This window comes from Acomys russatus, chromosome 7, assembly GCF_903995435.1.
Source record: "Acomys russatus chromosome 7, mAcoRus1.1, whole genome shotgun sequence".
Lineage (NCBI taxonomy): Eukaryota > Metazoa > Chordata > Mammalia > Rodentia > Muridae > Acomys > Acomys russatus.
The window spans coordinates 64,444,326-64,468,104 of NC_067143.1; positions in this window are offsets into that span (position 1 = coordinate 64,444,326).

Sequence of the window (23,779 nt, forward strand, 5' to 3'; positions counted from 1 at the left end):
ATCCACGCCGCCAGCCATGTGCTTCTCCTCCAGCTAACCTGTGGTGGCCTTCCTCTCTTCCCTTTAGGTCTCTCCTTTCTCCTGGTGGAAATTTTTCTTTTTCCCAGAATTCCTCTCTCTCTTAAACCCACCTATCTCCTTTGCCCTGCCCAGGTGGAATGGCTTTTTATTAAGCAAAAGGTCAGTTACACATAGCCGACCAACAGAATACCAAAGGTATGTTATAAAGAAACAAGGTTCATGTTGGTCATAGTTCTACAGGGGCAAATTCTAAGGGCTTCACGTGCTAAGGGCTTCTTGTTGATAGAACCTTGAGGTGATGCAGGCACCATGTTGCAAGGGACAGGGCGTGTAGTGTGCATGCTTGTGTTTGCTGATCACTTTCTCTGCTCATGAAATCACCAGGATTCAACCATGAGGTCGTAGCCTGCTGATCTTATCTAACAGTAGTCACCCCCCAAAGGCCCAGGCTCTTAGCACCACAGACAGATTATATTTCTGTCATACGCACATGATGGCACCTGCCCTAAGTCTCTCTGGCCCCTGCATCGAATCAGGCAACACTCCACCTGCTGTGACTGTATGGTACACTCTGAGGGTGGGATTCTGACTCTGCCAGGTGGTGAGGCAATGGAAAGGACTGTTTTCTTTCTTTTTTTTTTAATTTTAATTTTAATAATTTATTCAGATTACAATTAAATTGTTATCCCATCACTTGTATCCTCCCATTCCTCCCTCCCTCCTGCTTTCACCCTATTCCCCTCCCCTAGGTCTATGACTGAGGGGGACCTCCTCCCCCATCATATGGTCATAGGCTATCAAGTCTCATCTTGGTAGCTTGCTTATCCTTTCTTTGAGTGCCACCAGGCCTCCCCACCAAGGGGAGGTGGTCAAATATGGAGCACCAGAGTTCATGTCAGAGTCAGTCCCCCCTCTCCACATAACTGTGGAGAACGTCCTGTCCATTGAGTAGATCAGAGTAGGGGTTCAATGTTTACCACTTGTGTTGTCCTTGGTTAGTGCAATAGTTTGAGCAGACCCCCCTGGGCTCCGATCCACCCGTCATAATGTTCTTCTTGTAGGTTTCTAGGACCCTCTGGATCCTTCTATTTCCCCATCTCCTATATTTCTCTTACCTAGAGTCTCAGCAGGATGTCCAGAAAGGACTGTCTTCAATCTTCTCTTTTAATGGATACCTGGTCTTGAAATAGCATTCATCATTCAAAACTATGAAAATAAAAAATAAAAATAGGGACTGACTGACCACACATAGTAAAACCAAGTATGAGCTTGAAAAGGAAAAACAGAAATGGAAGCAAATGCTTCACTCTGTGCTCTGGGTCCTTAAAAAAATACAATATAATAAAATAAAAGACAGAGAGGTTAATGCCACTGACCAAGAAAAGGAGAAGTGTGAAATGGAATTAGTTAGGGCAAGGAATCCAGAAAGGGCCATAGCAAAGTATCTATTTGTCTTAGGAGCTTAAAGAGCAAAATAAACATCACAGAAGATTTAATGAGTGGTTCAGAAGACAAATTGGAGTCTCCTCTGAAGTGCGAAATATAAAGAAATTAAAATAACAAGTTAAAAATAGATAGATATGGATGGCAAAGAATAAAGTATGAAGATAGATGTTTGGGGTTTCTAAAATAGGAACAAAAATTGTGTGCAGGGGAGAGGAGACTGAAAAGAAATACAGGGAAAATTCAATTTGAAAGGGATAAATGTGTTTGTTTGATTCCATAATCAGCTGAGTTGTCATTCGCTCCAGGTGCAACAGGACTCTCAGGTGGTCATTTATGAGCGGTCGAGTCAATGGTCTTCAGTTATTCTCTACCCACCAGTCATGTAAAAAAAGAAAACCTCTGCGGAATATCATTACATTCTTTAACTTATCCTTAAAGCTCTTCATCAAAACTAATAGTTTCAAATGATAGAGTAAATGTTTTCTTTTTAAAAGTCAGCTTACAAAAAGCTGAAATAGCTAGCATGGGGGTAAACTCCCTACACAGGCAGTCCCTAGGGCTTGGGAAGGTGCAGGCAGTCGTGGAAGGAGCGCTTCCGCCCAGGAAGTGCCACCATGCAGTCAACTTCTCTTTCTTCTTCATCTCCTGGCAACCACTGCTCTGATCTCCCTTTTCATGGTGTGTCTTTTCCAGAATGGTTTATCAACAGATGACTGTAGCAAAGAGTTGTAAGTCCCTGGCTTCTTTCACTCTGAAGAATGCATTTGGAACTATCTGAATTCTTTCTTTTCTATCGATGAATAATATTCCATTTGTGGATATATCATAACTTTTATTCTTCTCTTGAGGAGTGGTTTTTTGACAATCTAAAAGACTGCTATGAAGTGTAGGTCTTTATATGAACAAGTTTCACTTTGTTTGGACAAATACCAAGGAGAGGATGTCTGGGTTACATAATTTGCTTCCAAATCACCTCTCCCCTTTACTCTTTAAAATGCACCCTATGGAACAGAAAACAAACAACAATTTTGCAGCCCACTCTAACTTACAAGTCCATAATAAACAAGGTTATTTTTACTATAATTTGGTTATATCTTCTTTACTTCTTGTGTTCATCATATGTTTTCCAAGAATTATACTCTAATATTATTTTATTTTAGAATAAAAAGGCATACATTATCTTTAAAAGTATTAGGTTTCCATGTGCTGTTCTCATACACATTTCATTTTAGTTGATTCGGCATCCTCTCATTGGCTCTTTTACCCCTACACTAGTACCTTTTAGTCCCCAGTATTCCCCTTCCACTGTGTTTTATTGTCGCCTTCTCAAAGCCCCCAAAGTGTTCAATGTTTCTCATGTAATCCTGTAATCACCATCTCAATCAAAGAATCAGAGAAATGCAAATTAAACTACTTTGAGATTCCATCTCACCATAGTCAGAATGGCCACCATCAAGAAAGCAGATGACAAAAAAAAAAAGCCCTCTATGACGAGTGTCACAGTTCTGATGCCGGCCTGAGTATTCAGATTCCCCAGTGGTTGCCCGTTGATTTGGTCCTCAACTCCAAGGCTTAGATCATCAGAACATTTTTAGAAGCGGCGAGCGTTGCAGCCTCTGGCTCTAGTATGTCTGACACTCTTAACTATTGAGGCCTGGCAGCGTTCTGCAGATTTCTCTTCTTCAGCTCTTTGCAATGTTCTCCCATTGGAAGCGCTATCTGGGCTTGACCCTGCTTGGCTTTTGGGGTCAGATAAAAGCAGGTACATTCAAGGCGATATGACTTCTTCACAGCCTTCCCTTTCTGCAGCCCCATCTCTCCGTCTTTTCTTCTCTTTTCTCCCACCATTTCATTTGAATTTTTCCTTGCTCTGTTCCACAACGTTTTAGATGCTTCTTCTCCTGCTGGTGACCGTCTGGCCACTGCTGCGGGGTTAACGGCCACCAGTATTATTCGCCGCTACTGTTGCCTTCTCAGGGCCCACTCACTGCCAGATCCCGCAGCGGCCATCAGCACAGCCTCTCCTGTTGCTGTACCAGGGCCTGTCGGCAAGGCTCTTGACAGCTTCTGCAGCTCCAACAGTTCGCGCAGTTTGGCCACCTCTGCTGAATGTCCTTCTTGCTTTCTACCAGTGCAGCCATCTCTACTCCTGATGGATGTTAAAAGCCGGCAAGAAAAGACAACTCAAGATAAGCCTTTCATTGGGCCTAAAGCTGTAACACGAGGGAGGCAGCGCAGGAGAGCTTCTCCTGGAAGGCTCTGGAAGTGAGCTGACTGGCCTCTGAGAGCCCAGGAAAGGAAGCGTTTCCACCAACCACAGCAGACATTCATGCAAATAACAGATTGTGTTTACACACAGCCACTGCATTGTCTGCCTTGTGCTAGTCACAAGCATCTTTCTGTTACTACCAGGACCAAGGCTGATTTTCTCAACTATTCCCTGACCTCCACATGTCTCTCATGCTATAATAACCCCCAGATATATACAAAATAAATAAATATTAAACACTGTTTACAAAGATCTAATGAAGAATAAACTCTAGGAAGAAGGAATGTAGACGAAAAGAAATATGCGATAACAATAATTTCTTTTACTAAAAGAAATTAAAATTTTTACCAAAAAGAGAGGTGAGAAGCAGAATAAATGGTACCTCGTCACATCACTAAGTGACTGTGCTATTGCGGCTGGGGGTCACCCCACAGTCATCTTATCCTAGGTACCATGTAGCCCAACTGGTAGCAAGGTTTGACATCTCTGCTTACCACTCCGTTATGTCAAATTTTAGAGAACTTCACCTAATTTCTAAAGTCATGATGTCTTTAACTTTATCTCAGGGATGCCTGTATCATTTCTATATTTATGTAATATTCATACATATAATTTATTTATATTACTCATATTTCAGGGGCTTGAAATACTAACATGAGTGGATCATGATTCCAGCTTTTCAATATGAAATTAAATTTGGTGTCACTTAGAAAAATTATTTCAGAAATTATTTGGAAAAGTAAAATACATATGTTATAGAAGGCACAGCACATGTCTGTTTTCTGTGTTTGCCCTCCCACGTAGCCTTGGCCTACCAGATGACCAACTTTTCCTCTTTTTTTTCTGCTATGGTTGATGGGCCTTTGCATCACAGAGCCTCTGCTTGATTTGGCTACTTGACAAGAGGAAAGAAATATTTTGGGCTCTTTTACACATCACTTTTCTTATGAGATAGAAATTTTCTTCACCTATAGATGAGCTGAATATCATTCACAGAGACTACACAACCCACCCAAGGTCATAATTATAACTACAAACCATAAAATCTGAAAGCCATTGTTATCACTAACTAGGTAAGTGAGGGTACCTTCTGACTCACGATGCAAAGGGCTTTTGTCTTCACATGTCACTCACCTTGTGGCTTGGAACTTTACTTGACAGCCATTTTACCAACATAACTCTCCATCTGATTAGGACTTGTACAGGATAAGATTTTAAAAAAGAAAAGATTACAACTTTTGCTTCCCCATCTCCATCTTCCCAACCCAAGCATCTTCCTGTTCCTCAGGCATTCTACCAGCCTTCCCAGATGACACTGGCATTTCCTACCTCATAACCATCTCTAGATGGAGAGTAAAGTTGGGATTTCTGACAGAGGATCTCGGAAGCAGAGATCACTGATGATATCATAACATCAATCGGCCTATCATGTTTTCCTCTAATCTCTAAACTTATTTTAAGATCCTGACCAATCATTTTATTGGTATTCTCTGGATATCCTCTGTTCTGCATAATTTTGTCAGTGTGACGAAATGTGACATGCTAGTATCATCTGAGAAGAGGAAATACCAATTGAGAAAATGTCTCCATCAAATTGGCCTGTGGTCAAACCTGTGGAAGAATTTTCTTGATTAAAGGGAGACTTCTCTTGATTAATGAATGATTGGTGTGGATGGGTCTAGATCAGCCTGGGTGGTGCTGGGCAAGCGGTTCCAATTTGTATAAGAAGAGAAGCTGATAAGGGGCGGTGGGGAGCAAGCCAGTTAGCAGCACTCCTCCATGGCCTCTGCCTCAGTGCCTGCCTCCGGCTCCTGCCTTGAGCTCCTGCCTTGACTTCCCTCAGTAATGCACTCTGATGTAGAAGTGGAATCCAAATAGCCTCCCCTTTCCCAAGGTGCTTTATTGATCACATTAACAAAAAGCAAACTAATATATCCCCCAATCCTAAATATCCTGACAACGTCTGTCACCTTTAACTGAGGCAACAAGATGGGAGAATCTATGGAACCAATGTTTCACGCCCTCTCCCTCGCCTTTCCAGGTCAATCAGCTCATGAAATCCAATCTTCATTTCCTTCTTACGTCCACCTCAGTCTCTACCTGGGGGCTTCCAGGGTAAAAACTGTCTCTCTGTATCCCTTTTGCCATCCAATCTCCATCTCTACCCTTGCCTTGGCTGCTTGTCACTTCTCTGTAGTGGAAGTCCACTAATTAACTTCTCTCATTAATAAATCCACTGACCACATTGCTGTAGACAGGATCACAGCCGGAGATAAAGAGTATGGGCAGGTGGCGGGACATGACATTTCTCTTTGAAAACTGCCACGTAGCTCTACGATGAGAGTTGTTCAGCTTGCTGAAACTCTTGCTACTTGGGGTCAGTTACCTGTGGAACACACTGTCTACTTTTGCCTGAGCACCACAGACACTAGGGCACAGCTTTTCAAGGTTAAAATTAGATTATGTCCTCAAGACATGCTACTGATAGTTTTTAATAAAAATTTATTTTAATTTTCTTTCACTTTCTGATTTCAATAACTGTATTTCCTATAGAAAGTGACTTTTTGTGTACGTAGCATTTTAATGTTGATGCAAGTCTACTTATAATTTTCCATTATTGAAATATATTCTCACACATTTAGAATTTAATCTCATTCATGCATATAATGTGTATTGATCAAGTCTACCCCCATTTCCTCTCCTCTGATTCCCTTACCACTATTTTCTCCCAATTTCCTATGCTCTTTCCTTCCTTTTCTTTGGTTTACTTAGTGCTTACAATATATACACGAGTGTAGATATTTTTTAATATTTTTATAAAAAACAGAGCTAAAGGTATTTGTCTTATCAAATTCTCTACCACAGTGGACATTGCTCCAAGTGATTACATATATACATACATATCCAAATATTTATATATGTGTGTACCTACATATATATGTATATACCTCTTATTATCTAAAGATGCGGCCTCTGTCAAATGACCTAACTTCCTTGAAGCTTGCTTTTCTTTCTCTGAAAAGGGAGATGCATGCATCATCTTATAGCATTGCCATAGACGTAATGGATAACAGCTAGAAGAGCATCATTCTTAGCACAGTAAGTGCTAAGCAAATGGCTCCGGAGTCTAAACTTGTTGCAGTGCCAGAGTTACCTTGCAGATTTGCCTCTTGTGTTTATATTCTGTGCAGCTGGTGACTGCTTACTAAGGGTAAGATGTGTGGTATTCCATATCTAGTGTCAGTTACATGTGACATTTGGGAGGATGCACATTGGGAGAGCTTTGCTAAACGTGGAGGCTTTGAACTATGCTGAGTGTCTAGACCAAGTTGCATTGCCTAGAATTCTTTTTCGCTTGGGTTTATAGTTAGGGCACTCTACACAGGACTTCTCTGTTCATAAACAGCATTTTATAGATCATGCCCATTGGAATTTACCTGCTAACTCACCTATTCACACACCAATCATTGTCCCACATGGATTTTTCCTTCACCGTGTCTGACATCTAGGCCAAAGGGTATGTTTCACTCTTTGATAAAAGATGTTGATCAGCAGGTTCTCCCCAAGGTCAGAGGTCATAACAACTGGGTTAGTTGTGGACTGACCTCATGAGTTCCAGCTCATTCTGTGGGCTCTGGTTGACCTATTTCTCCCCTATATTATATCACCCTCCCTTGTATACTGTGTGTTCTGCAGCCTTCCAGTTCTGGCATCACATAAGCAACAGGAGACTTAGAGAAAATGCCTAGTCAGCTTACCAGGCTCCATATCTTTGCTTGAACATCCTTAGACTTAAATCTCAGAAGGAAGGCTGGGGAGATTAATCTGAGCAATACCGAGGATGGTCAACAGCCTCCTGCCTGACTCTCTGCCCACAGGGAGCCTCAATGGAGACTTGGAGTAAGAAAATATTAGTCATGAGCTTTCTGGTACTTTAGAACCTTGAATTTAAACTTTATTTAAGTTGTAGTTTGCCATATTAGAATGAAAATTAAGGCAAGTGTCCTATATGATAGGCAGGTTGTAAGGGATTGAGTTGTGTCTTCCAAACCATACTTTCAAGTCTAAATCCCCAGAATCTGCAATGAGGTCTTATTTGGAAACAGACTTCTGAAGATGTACTGAATAGAGATTAGACCATTTAAGACCATAAAGGTCCAAGACACAAAGACGACATATAGTAACAAGAACCATGCAGGGCAGGTGAGGCTGAGCCTCTATAAGATGAGGATGTGAGGTTGCTGCAAACACCAGCAGCAGAAGAGAGCAGTGAGTAAAATCTCACTCAGAACCTTTAGGAAGAATCAACTTAGCTACCCTATTGACTTGGGGCTTTGGGATCCCATAACTAAAAGGCACTAAGTTTCTATCTATTTTAAAGTCAGTGGACTGGGATCTTACAGCCAGCCTTGGAAGCTAAAACACGGGGCAATCTCTCTCCTCTCCTCCATAAAACCCAGAAGTCTGTGGAGATTCTGCAGCCCCATCAGGAAAAATCGAAAACCCTATCTAAAAGCTTTCTGTTTGCGGATAGGCGTTGTAGCACATGCTTATAATCCCAGTTACTTAGGCAGGAGAGTTGTCATGAGTTCAATGTCAACCTTGGCTACATAACAAAACTTTGTCACAAAATAGATACACACAACACAAACTCATAGATTTTCTGGTTCACCAGCCCCAACCTCTAGGTCTGCTTCTGAGCTCATCAGAGTAGCAGGACCAGATATCCCTGACCACCAGCCTAAGCCTGCACCCCTATGCAAGTGAAAGTTAGCCTGTATTTCTATAAAGTGGGGCAGCATCTTGGGCAGCCACGTGTCTAGGGCAAGCCTGAGAATCCCAGAGTTAATCAGCCCTCTGTAGACCCAAGCCTGGCTGCTCCCCAGGCCTGGTGAGCACCCCAAAGGCGTGATTATCTGATGGTTCTAACACAACTGGCACCAGGGCCTTTTGCTTAATTAATCACAGAGATGTTCCTGCCTAACTTCAGACAACAAAGTAATGAGCAAGCCTATGAGTGGTTCAAAGACTGCAGAAAAACAAGCTTTCCCCGAGGAAAGGGCCCGTTGGAACAGGGAGGTCGGAAAGGTCACTGTGCTCCACTGAGGCTGCTGTATGCATCCAGCTGCAGCCCCCTTACTAGTCACATAATGACGCTATAAATGTGTGGACATAGGATTACCACAGAGGCCATGTGGGTCTCAGAGCGAGGAGATGCGAAGATGCAGACGGATGTCTCTGCTATTTGATGGATGAAGGCAACGCAGCCCATGATAGTTTCACAGTGTGCCAGGGAAATGACACTGGAGCATGACACTGCCATCCTAGGGCATGGAGTCTATAAAGTGAGAATGGAAACTATTGGAGACTATAGAGGAAAAGAAAAGCAATCAGGATAGGAAAAGAGAGATGAGAGTAGAGCTTACAGTACTTGGAAGAGTGACACCAGCCTGGAGAAAAGAACACGTGTGAGGGTGTAGGTTAGCTGAGGGCTTAGAGAATAGTCTGAGGGTAGAGGCCAAATTGGGTGTCTTGACAATTCATGAGATTCTTGGTACTACAAGTATAATTAGGCAGGGAATCTATTGTTTAAGGAGCTTGAGGCCATTCAAGTGTTATGGAGGGTACAGGGAAGGTCTGGGTGAGGATTGTTGAACAAATGCTGAGGCCATGGAGAAGGGGAGGAGGTATCTTTGTTGCTATGACATGGAGGATTTGACTTTTAAAAACCTATTTTATTTGGGGTTCTTTAATGCCTCTACCTCCTATCCAACTCATTGAGCCTAGGTAGGAGAAAAAGAAGGTTAGTGGGGAGAAGGGACGTAGTTTTCTTTGTCTACTTCCTGCTGTTTAGGGTTCTTTGGGGCAATACCAATCTCCATACTCAGGACATTCAGCCAGAAATAGCAAATGCAGCAGCAGCCTTCTCTTCCTCCTCCTACCATCTCCTCCAAGCATTCTTCTTACCGCCCTCCTTCCTCTCTCTCTGGGCTCTCTTATTTTTTCCAACTGGTAAAGACGTGCCTCCTCAGGAGGCAACTTGCTGTTGACAAAGATCATGTGCCTTCTCACGAGGCTGTTATCAGCTGTGGAGAAACTGGAGCAGCTCCCATATCCCACACTTGGGATTAAAACAAAAACATGTTTATATAACATAGAAATTTTTCAAGAAACCAAAGCTTCTACAACAATGACAAAACACCACAACCAAGGCAACATATAATAAAAGCATTTAGTTGGATTATGATTTTAGAGGGCTAGAGTCCATGATGACAGAGCAAAGGCAGAGCTGAGAGCTGAAATCTTGATCCACAACCAACAAGCAGAGAGAGAGAGAGAAAAAGACAGAGAGAGGGAGGGAGGGAGGGAGAGAGAGAGAGAGAGAGAGGCAGAGACAGAGACAGAGAGGCATAGACAGAGAGAGATGGAGAGACAGAGACAGAGACAGTGATACAGAGACACAGAGAGAGACAGAAACAGGGAGAGTACACTGGGAATCAGATAAGGCTTTTGAAACCTAAAAACAAACAACTAAACAAAAACCCAACACCAGTGACACATACCTCTTCCAACAGACCACATCTCTCAATCCTTCTCAAGTAATTCCACCAACCTCAAACAAAGCACTCAATTTATATAAGCCTTTGGGGGCATTTCTCATTCAAATCGCCAAGGGAAAATAGTTCTGGTTTTAGTTTCAAGGAAAAATGCCAACAACACTGGAGGTAAGAGTACCACTTGAAGGAAGAGGTATTGATATGTCAGGCCTTGGAACAACTTGGGCAGGGTTTGATTGGGAAAGTCCTGGAGAGAGAGATAGTGAGGCTGAGAAATTCAGACCAGCTTGGGGAGAAGGCACATGAAGAGAGGACCAGGTAGAGAGAGGCAGTTGAGGAGGGTCTCACAAGGATTTCATTTAGATGGGAGCAAAGACCACTAACCGGAACCACCATGCATTATTTTAGGGCTGTGTTGTTGCCACAATGCCATCCTTTAATTATATACATAACTTAATGAGAGCCTACGACAGGCTGCAGAGAGGCAAGACCTCCTTGCTGAGTCCTATAGCAGCAACAGAGAGCTGCTTCCTACACCCACTCTTAGTGGTTCCCAAAGCAGGGCACACAGACACTAGCACGCTAAGGCTGAGCCCACACTGGCCCAGTAATGCATTGCAGTTTCTCCCTATTTGAAATATTTCCTCCAGGAAAGGAGAGATTGCTCACAAGTCTCCTGAAGTATGCAAAGCATGTATCTACAAAGTGGAAGCTTCTCAGACTCTTGAAGACTCCTTGCAAGCATAGGATGAAGCTATGAGCAGCTGAGCTACAGGGAGATTTCTCAGACCTGTGGTGCTGCCTGTAAATTATACAGACAACTCAAGGGATGCAGCTTTGTTGCATGAGCTGATACCTGTTTGGGGGTGGGCTTTTCAGTGATTCAACTGTTTTTGAGTCATCCCTGCTCCTGTAAGTAGCCCTTCACCCATACCTCATTGGTTCACAAAGGTGGACTTTGGTGCAGCTATTACTTGGGTCCGTCATGGAATCCATTTCTAGGGTGAGGAGTGTGTGTGTGCGTGTGTGTGTGTGTGCGCGCGCGCGCGCGCGTGCGTGTGCATGTGCGCATGTGTGTGTATGGTATTGCATCTCCTCAGGAAAAGCCTCTCACATAACACCATTTCCCATAAGTCCCTTGAAGTTGCTGCTTAAGCCTTTCACCTTGGAAGGCCTGGTTTGTCCCCTACACCCCAGTGATCAGAACTTTCAGTTGGCAACCTGAAAGGCTCCTGGTGATGGTGTAGGAAGCAAAGGTGACAGCCATCTTAATGGTGGGTAGAACTGCAGACTTCATAGCAGGCCGGGTGTTCTTGTTCAGGCTCCTGGCTTGTGCCTCTCACATGTCCCCTGTAGCTTGCATGTGGAGCTAGCAGAACTGTTGCTGGCATGTTTCCCCTAAGGCACATGAGATTTTGGGTGTCTGGTGGAAAGCACGTGCAAGAAAATTTAACTACAGTGTCTAAACCAAATCTATAAGTTGTACAATGTTTAGAAGATGAATCTGATCCTGTTAGGAATATGATGTGCAATGAGAGCTATGCCTTCTCAAGGAGGGAGACTGAGGCAGATAGGACGAGACCGTCTCAGCTTTACAAGCTTTGGGTGAAATGGATATCTGTGGCATCTGAGTGACTGGGAAGTCAGTAGTGACTTCCCTAGGAGCACATAAATAGCAACTTCCACAGTTGCAAGGTGACAAATGTGACAAATGTATGGGTTTATTTCTGGGTCTTTGATTCAATTCCATTGATCAACCATTCTATTTTTATGCCAGTACCATGCAGATTTTATTACTATTGCTTTGTTCTTTGTATCAGTCTAAATCTGTTTTCATTTGAGCTCATATCCTTTCACTTAGAAATGATGGGTGGGCATGGCATTTGGTGACCTCTGAGGTCCTTTCAGGTTAGTAATATTGTGGTGCTTTGTTTCAGATAAAACACGTCTCTTACACAGCATCAGTTCTTCGCTCTTTCTTAAAATAATGCTGTACAAGCCTTTGTCTATAGACGTGGTTTTGTGTATCTGTTGTCCTTTGTTACTCTAACAGTAGGGCTATGCTCTTGTGATGTGGACCAAGCAGTCAGTAATGTCACTGGAGGCCAGGCCCTTTGTAATGTTGAGTCACCTCACTCACCCGTGTTGGTGATGCAGGTAACGTTTGGAGGGTCTCACCTTCTGCTGTATGTAGAATCACCTAACTAGAAGGCTCGCTATGCTCATACCTGGGACTCACTGCAGCCATGTAGACCCTGAATTCATTGGCTAGACTGAAGATCACCGTTCTGACTTTCTTTTGCCTAGACTTCTCTGACTGGAGCATGCAGTTAAGTTAAAGTTACAAATGCTAGTGAACAGTGGCTACATCTGTTATGCTCATCTTCTTGATGAGTTCTGAGTTACATCTCAGTGTGAGTCCTGTCTGTCCTGTTACTGGGAAGGAAGACTAGTGGCCCATGGGGTTACCTCTTCCTATAGTGTCTTGGAAGAGATGTCCACTTTGCATCATAAAGGTTAGTGAAAATCATTATTGTTAGGTATCTGGTTACATATTAATTGGTTTTGAGGGCACCAGCACTGGCTATCTGCCTCGCACTCAACAGCCTATAAAACTCAAGCACTGGAGTAGAAAAAATGATTTGAATTAATGACCAGGATATTGGGACATGAGTCATTTCTCTGGCCCTTGAAGGGACTTGATATCTTGATCTGCTCATAAGGACATTAATGAATAATTATTTAAACCTAGCTCCTTAAAGCAACTCTTAAAAGACTTCTATGTAGCTGGAGCTGTTCTGATGAACAAAGGCATGCCATTGCTCCCTCTTGTGTGAGTCAGACCAAACCTGGATGACTCACTAAGGACTCACTGAGGGCTACGTCAGAAAAAGCTACTTCTAGAAATTTTAGAAAGTTAAGGCCTGCCCAAAATGTGGATCAGGGCTAGGGCTCCTTGGCCATGGTCTTGTCTTACCTCTCAAGAGTGTGCCATCCTCTACTTCGACCTAAACTCTCTGTGGCTGGGGATGTGGCTCAGCTGGTAAAGCTTGCCTAGTATGTATGAAGCCATGGGTCCCATCACCGTCACTTCACAAACCGAGTGTCATGGTGCACACTTAGAGTCCTTGCTCTGGGGGTAAAGGTAAATAGGGCAGAAGTTCAAGGTCTTCCTTGGCTACATAGCTAGTTTGAGGCCAGCCTGGGCTATCCAGGATCTTGTGATTTTTCTCAAACAATCTAGTCACATGATTGACTATTGCTGAGTCTCATGACTATGAAAAAAGATCAGGGCTTTGTTCACCATTTTGTGTCCAGTGCTCAGGGACTCAACAAGATGCTGAGTGGGTGAGGGAATGAAGGCATCTCAGTCAGGCCTGGCCGTCATTGAACTGACTTTTGAAGCTTGCCCTTCGGTCGTCATGTATCAGAAATAGTACTTTAAAGCTGCCAGCACTACATTGGGCAGAATCTAAACTGATACAAATCTACCTGTAAACTGACATAAACAAACTACTCTAAACCTCATACCATACACATATCCCAAACACTTGCCAATCTGGTGATCCCAGGGCCACTTCTCTCCCCTGTCCTCCTCAACTGTCAACCTTCTTCTGCTCTCAACCCTCAAACTTGGCTCCACCCCTTCTCCAGGAAGTCCTGCCCTCCACTTCGTGTCCTGCCCAGCTTATTGGCTAAACAGTGCTTTATTGACAGTTGTTACATCCACTCAAGACATTCCTCCACAGGTTCCAGGCTTCATGCTGTCTGAACTATTGAGATGCTACAGCAGAGAAAAGCTGGACCTGCACTCAGTGATGGCTGTTACAGGCTTCGCCCAGGACATGAATGGCAGTTCTCTCAGATGGATCAGCAGTGTGACCAAAGATTGGAAGAGGAGGATTTGAGTGTATATCTGTGTTTGCTCTGGCCTCAAGACACTTGGATCTGCAAAATCTCTTCAACAGTGGCTTCTGAGAGCAATCCCCCAGAGCTGGCTTGGCTGGGCAGCCTGCCCTGTGTACTTCATCAGATGCCTTCTTTGCCAAGGTGGAACAATGGAACCACTGTGCCTCCCACACCCTGGCCCTAGGGTTGCCTTCCAAGGAAAGCCTTGGGCATGGGTTTGCAGCCCTGTGGGGGTGAGGAGACAGAAGGGGGTTCCCAGAGCTGGTATCAGTTACCCGACCCCCTCAGAAAAATTTTTGCAGCTTTGCTCTCATTTCTGTTCAGAACATGGGAGGGAAGGAGTTAGGGTTGCCTGGTAAGGGACTACATGAGGCAATGAGCCTCAAGGAAAGCCCAGAGAAAAGGTTTATGACACAATAATGGCTTTCGCACAGTTAATAGAGAAGCCTGGCTAAGGCCCAAGTCTCTGTCAGGGCACTAGGAGAGGTATTTATTCATTTATTTTTCTGTCCCCTTTATACACAGAAGACAGCTCATGCTTGTCTGAGTAAGTCCTGAATAACTCATCTCTCTAGCGACCTCTGCAAAGCAGTTCTCACTTTATCAGGGTTTCTGTGAAATAGATACATAATAAATTTTTTGTTACTGTGAAGGATGTGTAGTTGGCGCACTATTTAAAAATAATAGAGCACACCCAACATGTCTTTGTTGATTTTTAACCAAAACCTATCAGCAGTTTCTTAGACAAGTGTATCCCCAGAAGGCCAGGTGTGGTGGCACCTGCAGTGATCCTCAGAAGGCCAGGTGTGGTGGCACCTGCAGTGATCCTCAGAAGGCCAGGTGGGGTGGCACCTGCAGTGATCCTCAGAAGGCCAGGTGGGGTGGCACCTGCATTGATCCTCAGAAGGCCAGGTGGGGTGGCGCCTGCAGTGATCCTCAGAAGGCCAGGTGGGGTGGCACCTGCAGTGATCCTCAGAAGGCCAGGTGTGGTGGCACCTGCAGTGATCCTCAGAAGGCCAGGTGTGGTGGCACCTGCAGTGATCCTCAGAAGGCCAGGTGGGGTGGCACCTGCAGTGATCCTCAGAAGGCCAGGTGTGGTGGCACCTGCAGTGATCCTCAGAAGGCCAGGTGGGGTGGCACCTGCATTGATCCTCAGAAGGCCAGGTGGGGTGGCACCTGCAGTGATCCTCAGAAGGCCAGGTGGGGGTGGCACCTGCAGTGATCCTCAGAAGGCCAGGTGTGGTGGCACCTGCAGTGATCCTCAGAAGGCCAGGTGTGGTGGCACCTGCAGTGATCCTCAGAAGGCCAGGTGGGGTGGCACCTGCAGTGATCCTCAGAAGGCCAGGTGTGGTGGTACCTGCAGTGATCCTCAGAAGGCCAGGTGTGGTGGCACCTGCAGTGATCCTCAGAAGGCCAGGTGGGGGTGGCACCTGCAGTGATCCTCAGAAGGCCAGGTGTGGTGGCACCTGCAGTGATCCTCAGAAGGCCAGGTGTGGTGGCACCTGCAGTGATCCTCAGAAGGCCAGGTGGGGTGGCACCTGCAGTGATCCTCAGAAGGCCAGGTGGGGTGGCACCTGCAGTGATCCTCAGAAGGCCAGGTGTGGTGGCACCTGCAGTGATCCTCAGAAGGCCAGGTGTGGTGGCACCTGCAGTGATCCTCAGAAGGCCAGCTGTGGTGGCACCTGCAGTGATCCTCAGAAGGCCAGGTGGGGTGGCACCTGCAGTGATCCTCAGAAGGCCAGGTGGGGTGGCACCTGCAGTGAAGATGGTGAATCGCACCATGTAATACTTTGTTATCGTAGTATGATGGTTAGTTTTGATTGTCAACTTGGTACAACCTAGACACAGTGGGAGGTGTCAACTGAGGGATTGTCTGGATTAGTTTTAACTGTGAACATGTCCTGAATGCCCTAGTGGAATGGGGCAGGTCCAGGCCATTGTGGGCAGCACTATTCCCTGGGCTTGAGATACTGACAGTTCTCAAAGTACAGACACAAACCAGTCATGACTGGTACACACAGTGCCTGGGGCCTATGGGAGCCTTTTCCCAGCTGTGTGAGCAGCATGGAACCAGAGAAGCCAGTGCTAGTGCTGAGAGAACATGTGTGAACAGCTGGACCTGGGAGCATCAGCCAAGCCTCTAAGTCCCACCAGCAAGGACAATAAAGCAGGAAAACAGGAAAGATCTTAGTACCGGAAAGGCAGGAATACCACACAGATCACAGGGTGCGGGCAGAGAGGACACTTTCTAAATTCTAGGATTTGGCATGGGTGATATAAAAAAATACTAATTAACTGTCACTTTTTTAAAAGACAAGTAAGTCTTCCCAGAGAAGTTCAATCAGATGCTATTCTGTGTATGTGGATGTGTGGGAAGGATTATAAACTTTGTCACAGGTAAAAACAGTTTTGGCAGGCTTTGCCCTTGGACATACCATGGATACTCCTGAGATTAACCTTAAGATAGACTGGGTGGAGCCATCCTGGGCCTGGAATTCAAGAAGCTGATGGGGCGGGGACTCCCCCTGGACTATTGTGTTTCTAGTTGACCCTCCATGGGAGAAAGAGACTGGCCCTTGCAAGTGAGAAACAGGTAGGCATAGAGGAGGAGAAGGGCAACAGGTTCAGACCAGGCTTGAGCTCATGTGGGTGGGGAAAAAGATCAGCTAGCAGGCCCGACTAGAGTGCAGGCCAGAGACACCTCCCGTGGACCGGATACCAGAAGGTTCACTCTTGTTTCCCTTTAACGTTTTTTCCCTCTTGTGTAAGCTAGTTGGGTTGTATAATAAAGTTTAATTTTTAAAAAACAAAGCCAACAGGGATGAGCTGGGGTGCGCGGAATAAGTCAAAGTGTTGTCAGAAACCTACAGGGTGCGGGTGTGCTCTGCTTTCTGTGTGTTGGTCATGGTGGTACTAGCAGGATGGGGGTGTGCTCTGCTTTGTGTGTGTTGGTCATGGTGGTACTAGCAGGATGGGGGTGTGCTCTGCTTTTGTGTGTGTTGGTCATGGTGGTACTAGCAGGATGGGGGTGTGCTCTGCTTTGTGTGTGTTGGTCATGGTGGTACTAGCAGGATGGGGGTGTGCTCTGCTTTCTGTGTGTTGGTCATGGTGGTTCTGCTGCTGTAGGGAAGACTAAAGAGAGCAAGATGGAGACAGAGTCCATGGGGTTCTCTGAAGGAAGTGCTGCATGCAGAGGCAATCTCAGAAGTTCAGGGAACAGCAAGGAGGCCAGAGCTGCTAAAACAGAGCATCCAATAGCCGTGAGTCCAGAGAGGCCACAGAAAATGTCATGAAGAGAGGCCTGGACTCTGCAAAAGCTGCTTAAGTGGCTGCGGTGGGGGTGACAGTGTTTAACAAGGGTTTCTCAGAACAGTTTCTCCCCATCCCTCCCACACTTCAGGTGGACTCTGGATCAGCAACCATTGGAGTGTGCAATACCACTGTCCATTCCTGACTCTTCACACCTTGAAGCCTGAATGCTTGGTCTTGGTTCACAAACCTTAGTGACTCTGCATCTTTGATTCTAGAGTATATCCCAGGAGACTATGCTGGAGAGATAGGGGGGAGAGGGAGGGAGGGAGGGAGGAGGACGAGGAGAGGAAGAAGAGGAAGAAGTCATATGCATGTGTGATTATGTATGTACAACCGTATGCACATGCGCAGCGGGAGTCAGATGTCCAAGCCTCTCTCCACTATATTTCTGAGACAGGCATTCTCACTAAATGCAGCAGCCATTGACTGGCTAGAGTGGCTGGTCCATGAGATCTGGGTTTCCATCTATCTCTGAGCCTCCCTGCCTCAGTGCTAGGATTACAGAGGCATGCTGCTGCCACCACCCTTATGCCTCTATAACAGGCACTTTACTCACTGAACTGTCTTCTCACTCCTCAACCGCAGATTCGTTAAGGACACTTGGAGAGCATCCAGGAGAAGGGGGGAAAAAAAAAGATGGAAAGGGAAGCCACCACCTTCCAACACTGATGAAAACACTTTCTAATAATTTCAGTGGCTACAGCTTCCAGTTAAACGTGGACGTGGGCACTATCAGCCATTAAGCTCAAGGTCAGTCATTAAGCTATGGCCTCAGGGCTCAAGGCTGTTAGGAAACACTTCTAGTGCATTACCTTTTAGACATATCGTCTTGAGTGAGTGAGGCACCCGGACTGGACACTTGTCCGTAGTATCAATGGTCACAGACTGCCAGTCCAAACTGGAAGTGGCTTAGAGAGAAGGAGCTAGAGCATAGTGGATCAAGGAGAGAGAGAGAGAGAGAGAGAGAGAGAGAGAGAGAGAGAGAGAGAGACAGACAGACAGACAGACAGACAGACAGAGACAGACACAGACAGACACACAGAGAGAGCGAGAGCGAGAGAACCAATGTGATGACTCATGGGACAGGAGTGGCATGAAGTGTGTCTACAGCGGGGCCAGGGTGCCTGTTGTGTGTTACACGCCCTGCTGAGGGATGCGGCTTCCTAGGACAGGCCGAAGCATGAGGCTGCTACTTGACACCTGGGTGTGATTCTGGTGCTGTGCATAATTCTCTTCCCATTCCATGTGATGTGCGTCTTTAGGTCGGATCCTTGCCTTTAGTCTCCCTGGGATCCTGCTGATGCTGTTGAGCATCAGTTAGTCCCTCATCTCCACTGGGGTAGCCCATGCAGTAGAGCTTTGGGTGCATGCCTCAATCCCACAGTTCAACATAAGCCCATCTAGAGGAAAGAAAAGGAAACTGAAATTCACTACCTAGGTATCTCAACTTATCTTTCTTTAATTGGATTTTCATCAAACTCTTAAAGAACAACAATTATTTTTGTGGCCTGTAGTATGCTGAGTGGCAAGGAATTTACATGCATTTTATTTCCCGGAATGTTCCTTCAAGAGAGAACAATTAACATGACAAGTCTGCAGCTGCAGAAAGGAACCTCAGAAATGTAACTGGATCTTGCTTGGTTATACAGTGTTAAATCAAAACCCAGTGTCCACACTTCACAATGAAACCTCCAACTTTCAGAGAATAGTGTTTGCCTATGAACATATAGCAAATAAAGCTGAAATTCAAACTTGGATGTGAATCAGAAGTCCTCATGCCTCCCCATAGAATACATGTTGTCCTACGTCAACAACTTCTGGTGAGAAGGGAAGGCATGTTATTAGAAATGAACCTGCTCCGTTTCATCCTGTAGCTATGATAAAATACTCAGAGCAAAGGCAGCTTTGGGAGAAAAGAGTGTATACCCACCTTACAGGCTTTAAGACACGGCAGGGAGTCAGGGTAGGACCTCAAGCAGGAACTTGGAGAGGAAACCATGGAGAAGCATTGTGTGTGCTGGCTCACTCCTGCTCGTGGCTAGATAGCACTCTTACACAACATTAGGCCCACCTGCCCAGGGAATGGGGCTCCCCACAGTGGCCTGGGCCCTTATATATCAATGAAAAAGTCAGGATAATCTCCGACAGACATGCCCATCTTATATAGCTAAGTACAGCACACCCTACTCCTCCCGAGCACAAAATGAAAACACCGTATCAGGCATGAAAGGAATGCTGGCATCTTGTCTTGGCCCCTCCCCTTCTCTAAAAAAGGTTGAGCATATTTTTTTCTGTTCATAAACTTACCAGTCTCGAGCAGTTTGTTACAGTGGTAAAAGCAGACTTAGAGAGCTGCACAGTGACTCAGAGTAAGTAGCAGGTTTCAAATCTGTAAATCCTTGGAGGATGAAAGGACCACTGAGCAGTGACCCACTCCTTGGGTTCTCTTCAAAGTATCATGCCTGCTTGACATTAAGTTCTGTGGCCTTCCTCTTTGCCACGGGCAGCTGGCTGGTGCGTGCTAAAGGTGAGCTCAGCTTCTCATGTCTTCCAACTCTGTTGGCAGGACTGGGTCTGCCTCCACCCTCCTCTCACTTCCTCTAGAGGCTCTTTCTTCACTGGACCTCACTATATGTTAGGATTCTGCTTCTTCAGTCAGCCTACCTGTGATGTTACTGCCTACCTGCCAAGGGGGCGTGGCCCTGCCCAGTACATAAAAGGACAGACATACCTCACCCCCTCTCACTTACCTCTTTTTCTTTCTTTCTTTCTTTCTTCTCCCTATTTCTCTGTTCTCTCTCTCTCTCTCTCTCTCTCTCTCTCTCTCTCTCTCTCTCTCTCTCTCTCTCTCTCTCTCTCTCTGGGATGCCCCTCCTCTCCTCTTCTCTCCCCATGCTCTCTTAATAAACCTCATATAATATAATATATGCTGCCTGACATCTTTTTCTTTTATTATCTTGGTGTCTTATTGTCTTATTTCTTGTTTTTAATTATAAAATATGTGTCTTTTGCTGAGAGTTTCTTTAAAACCGAGACCCTAATTGATATTTTTTAAAAATTCAAACTTGGAGAGAAGGGTGGAGATAATTTACACAGGACAGTATATTCAAATATGAACACATAATTACTGTTTTAAAGTAAGGTGTCAGGAAGCGAGATTGACTTAAAGCTGACATCTGTTTACACACAGCGAGCTGTCACCAGATGCACATGCGGGATCAGAGCTGCATTCTGTCGCCGCCGTGGTGGCCTAGCTTTGCCTTCCTGGCTTCTGCAAGGGGGAGAGCGAGAAGCTTCTAAGCATGAACTGTGTCTCTCTCACGCTACTGCTGCTGTCCATGTCCCGGTTGTGGGCTTGGTGCCGTCCTAAGAGCATGCAGTGTAGCAGGAGTTTGAGGGTCTGGAAGAGGGTATGGCAGAGGACAGATGAAGTTCTTACCTGAGTTTTGGAGAAGAATCTAATCACTAGTCGATGGCTAAGGCAGGAACAGTGCTATGTCCCTTGGGAATGCGTCAGGACTTCAAAACACAAAGCATAGGTTTTGGAGTTAGGAAGATTTTACTCTGGAGTCCATCTCTGTCACTACCTACCCAGTAAGTCCCCTCAAACCGAAATGTCCCCTCTTCTTCTGACATTAAGATTTGTTGTCATCTATAAAGTTCATACTTGAGTATCACACTGCAGAAGCGATGACCTCACATTTAAAGTAGCTTTATCATGGGCAGCGGTCATAGTGGTCACATGTGGTCTGCAGGCTGTGGGGTGAGCACGAGTTTACATCTCAGGATCTTTAGCCGTTAAACTGGGATATAACCACCAGGCTTCCCTCGCAGGGCGCTCTTGTGTCTTGTGTTCTCAGGGCACTAGCCCAGGGCTAGGGCAGAACAGCTGCTTGACAAATGGTGGCCATGGTTATTTTTAATATGAAGCAGAGAGTCCTGACCCCATCACCCGTGGGATCATGTTAACGAAGGAAGATTCAATTAGCAGACAACCCCCTGGATGCTGGGGAGCATGGCGTACTGATGAAGTCCAGAGGAGAGCCGCTCTGTGCGAGAGAGAAGTCAGAGTTCTCATCCATGTATGAAAGGCACGAAGCTCATGCCATTGGGGCCCTGCTTGGAAGACGCATGTCTGTCATGTACTTTCATTTGCCCTCTGTGCTGAATCTTTGGGAATTTTCTGTTTTACATCAGGCTTCATTAACCCTTTCTTATTCTCACAATATTCCACATTACCTCTACTTCTTCTTTAACTGAGGTAGCCATTTATTTATTTATTTCCCATCCGTGTTTATGTGTGCATCTGGGTGTGTGTGCATGCGCGCATGCGTGTGTGTGTGTGTGTGTGTGTGTGTGTGTGTGTGTGCATGTCACAGCAAACAGGTGGAGGTCAGAGACTGTCCTCTGTGTCCACTTCCTTTGAGACAGGTGTCTTGTTTCACCTTTGTTTACACCAGGCAAGCTGTCCTGCAAGATTCCAGGGATTCTTGTAGCTTTTCTCCCAGTCTCACTGTAGCAGTGCTGGGATTATAGCTGCTCTGCGTAGAACCAAGCTTCTATGTGAGTTTTGAGCCTCTGAACTCAAGTCTTCAGGCTTGTGCCTAAGGCAGGAAGTGCTTTGTCCACTGAGCTGCCTCCCCAGCCCAGTATAATTGATTTCCTCCGTTTTGTTTACACGGGGTCTCCTGCAGCCCAGAGCAGCCTTCAGCTGACTGTGTAGTCGACACTGGCTTTGAAGATTTTATCTTCCTGCCTCTACCTTTTAAGGGTTGCAAGATCACAGATTTACATCCCACTCGAGGCTTATAATCAATTTCCTTTAATTCTACAGATATTTTTCTTTTCTTAGTGTGTATGTTATATTATATATAATATACGTTTATGATTTACACCACATACATTTTGAAAAGTAACGTGCGTCCACTCCGTGTGTTACATAAAACACCGTTTTCTTAGCCTTCTGTTCTAAGTCCCTTTTGCAAAGCAAACCCCACCCTTCTCTAAAAACCATGGCTGCGCTGCTTGCTCTTGAGTTGTTGGCTCTGTCCTTTTTTCTCCATTTTCCCTTTACTGTACAGAAGTGGGGTTCAGCTTTCTTCCCTTCTATCGATGCTTGTGTACTTCATGTCTCCCCTAAACTTTCAGTATAATGTGCCCGAACTACAGTTAGCTGACCGTTGTGACATCATAGCTGACCGTTAGGACATCTTTACATGATTCTCAATGAGGCCTGATTTTATAATGTAAGCTGAAGTGTACATGCAAACCTGCCCGGGCACACAGACGTTGCATCAAATGCCAGGCTAGTTGTCTCTGTGAAGTCATCTCTGTGAATAGCACTAACATTTTAGTCAGTAGGTTTGAGTAAAATAGATTACCCACTGTGGAGTGGGCCTCATCCATTTGGCTGAAGGTCTTCACAGGGAAACACAGAGGTCTCCTTAGGAGATTCTGCTTCCAGGCCACTCTCAGACCTCAGCTGTCACCCTGATCTCTGGTTCTCGCACTGGCTATTGTGTGAGCTAAGTCTTTTCCGCATTCTTTCTTTTTATGCGTGGAGCTAGTTCTGTGTCTCTGGAAAGGCCAGCTAATAGACTATGCAAATAATATTCAAGCTGAGCCATCAAAATAAACAAGCCCTGGTCTGTCTCCTTCTTCACCCTCGCATCCTGACTAGCAGTTTGTTGTCTCATCCTGCTGCTGACATTTGCTTGCTTTTCTGTTTACTCCTGTCTAATTCAATCCTAACTTTTGGCTGGTTGGATCTCAGCAGGCAGGTGCGCCATGTACTCTCTGGGTTTTGTCTTCCTAGGGCAGGTCTGTATTCAAGGAGGCTGAGTGCGTGGACACCTCTGCAGTGCACATACAACTAGTCCTTAAGATAATGCAGTGTCGTCTTAGTCTTTAAATATGTCATAAGTCATTAATAAGGAGCCCTCATTTTCATTTGGCAATACGTATGAAGTATGCAGTCACTCCTCACTACCAAAAACTTTCCAGTGAGCTCTAATCTAGACAGGTGCACAAAAGCCACCCTAAGGCTTTTTACTTATTGTCTTTCACTGATGGTAGAGGCTTATTTTCTCCTCCCCTGTGGTGGTTCTCCTGCCCTTCCAACATAAGGAAATTTCTTGAAAGTTAACCACACTTTCTTTTTTATTGTATTTCCCAACCCTACTTAGCAGAGAATGCCAAACACCGTGTGTGTGTGTGTGTGTGTGTGTGTGTGTGTGTGTGTGTGTGTGTGTGTGTGTGTAGAAGG